Source organism: Chlamydotis macqueenii, chromosome W (assembly GCF_036417535.1).
Source record: "Chlamydotis macqueenii isolate bChlMac1 chromosome W, bChlMac1.mat, whole genome shotgun sequence".
NCBI classification, from domain to species: Eukaryota; Metazoa; Chordata; class Aves; order Otidiformes; family Otididae; genus Chlamydotis; species Chlamydotis macqueenii.
In genome coordinates, this window is record NC_141592.1 from 51710399 (window position 1) to 51712774 (window position 2376).

Consider the following 2376-nt stretch of genomic DNA (forward strand, 5'->3'; position numbering starts at 1 on the left):
GACCCTGACGGTCCTGAATAGTGTCCTTTACACCACGGTAACTCTCGTAAACCTATATTTTGTTCTAGAGTGTAAGGGTTGTGGTGAAAGGTTGTGGGTAAAGGTTGGCTGAAATTCCGAGCATCCTAAGTGTAAAATTTAGACTGGGATAAGAAAGAAAGGGCTGTGTTTGTGTACAAAAGAAGGATAAATAATAAATCAATAAATATGGGAGGGGGTCAGAGTAGAGGAATAATAAAGAAAAGTCCTTTGGGTTGCATACTTGCTCACTGGAAAGATATTGCTGGGACTGGAAGTACGGAAAGTAAAAAGACCCTTATCAAATATTGCAATCAATGGTGGCCGTTGTATAAGCTGGAAGGTGAGGCTAAGTGGCCGTCTGATGGGTCAATAGATTATAACACCCTTTTACAACTAATGTTGTTTTTAAGAAGAGAAAGAAAATGGGATGAGGTTTCGTATGCAGATATGTTTTTCACCCTCCGAAACCACCCGGAATGGCAAAGGGACTGTGGAATGGTGCCTCCACAGGACCCTATGGTACTCGCGCTTGAGCGAGAAAACAACAAGGAGCTCAGAGGTAAACTGAGGCGGTGTTGTTCGGCATGTAGTATTGGACAAAGATGTACTAAGGCAAGTAAGATTCATCAGGCGCCAGAACAAGATTTAACTGATTTGTTTAAGCCTCCCCCTCGACCACAGGAACAGGATGCGGACTCGGACAGAGCTTCAACTCCCCCGGACAGTCCCGTATCTTCCCGTACTAGGAAGAAATCCGCTCCAACAGTTTTGCAAGCACCTCTCCGGGAGGCGGTGGGACCGGATGGTGGGACGATGTTAATTAAAGTACCCTTTTCTACTGCTGACCTAGGGGAGTGGAAAAAGATTGCAAAAGATTATAGGAGTGACCCGGTAAGTGTAACTAAGCATTTCCAATTTATTATAAAGCAACATAATCCTGATTGGAAGGATATACAATTATTACTGGACTATCTGACTGAAACAGAGAAGCAGCTAGTTTTAAGAACAGCAGGGAATCTGGCCGAAGACCATTATAAAGTTACAGGAGGGAACGTTAAGGAACATTTCCCCCTCCAAGATCCAAAGTGGGATGGTAATAGATCTGCACATATGGAAAAATTGCAGGAGTACCAGGAATGGATTTTAAAGGGAATGGAGAAGGCAATCCCCAAAACTATAAATTGGTCAGCTTTGTATGCAATCAGACAGAGCCCTTCCGAGTCCCCATCTGAATTCCTGGATCGATTGAGGGACGTGATGCGCCGTAGCACACCGCTGGATCCTGGGTCAGAGGTAGGAATACAACAATTAATCTCCCTATTCTTGGGTCAATCCACAGGAGATATAAGACGCAAACTTCAGAAGTTACGCCCCACAGAAAGCAGGAATTTAGAAGTGCTGCTGGATGAAGCATGGAGAGTGTTTAGTAACAGAGAGGAAGCATATAGGCAAGGGCAAAAGAAGCTGATAGCTGTCATGCGGGAAGAAAGGGAAAAAGGGATTAAACGGAACCTGCCTCGTGTGGGTAAAAATCAGTGTGCTTTCTGTAAGAATTTTGGTCACTGGAAGAGGGAATGCCCAAAGAATAAGAAAGGGGGGCAAAGGGCTCACACAGGAAGAACAGTAGCCCACGTAGGGAAAGACTGACGGGAACCTGGGGGATCTACCCTAGCGGATCCACTGGTTATAATTAAGCTAGGGGAAAAACAAGAAAAAGTAGAATTCTTAATAGATACAGGGGCAACATACTCTGTTTTGAATCAAGCCTTGATGCCCCTAGGGAATGATTATGTTATGGTAAAAGGGGCGACTGGCCAAAGTGAAAAGGCATATTTTTGTAAGCCTCTAAAATACAAATTGGGAAAACAATGGGGCATTCACAAGTTTTTATATATGCCCAACTCCCCAAAAGCACTTTTGGGAAGAGATTTGTTGGAACAATTGGGAGCAAAAATCACATTTGAAAAAGGAGAAATTACTCTGGAGGTAAAAGATCAACAATACGTTCAAATATTGAGTCTAACCTTAACCAGTCTTCCATCAGAAGGAAAAATTAACGAGGAAATCCTAAATCAAGTGTACCCGGGGGTATGGGCTACCGACGTACCGGGAAGAGCGAAAAATGCTCCACCGGTCAAAATTAAAGTTAAGAAAGACCAACAACCGGTAAGAATTAAACAATATCCCTTAAAGAGGGAAGATAGAGAAGGAATCCAGCCGGTGATAGAAAAATTTCTACAATTAGGACTATTAAAGGAGTGTGAGTCTGAATTCAATACCCCTATATTACCTGTTCGGAAACCCGATGGGTCATATAGGGTGGTCCAAGACTTACGGGCAGTGAATAAGATAACT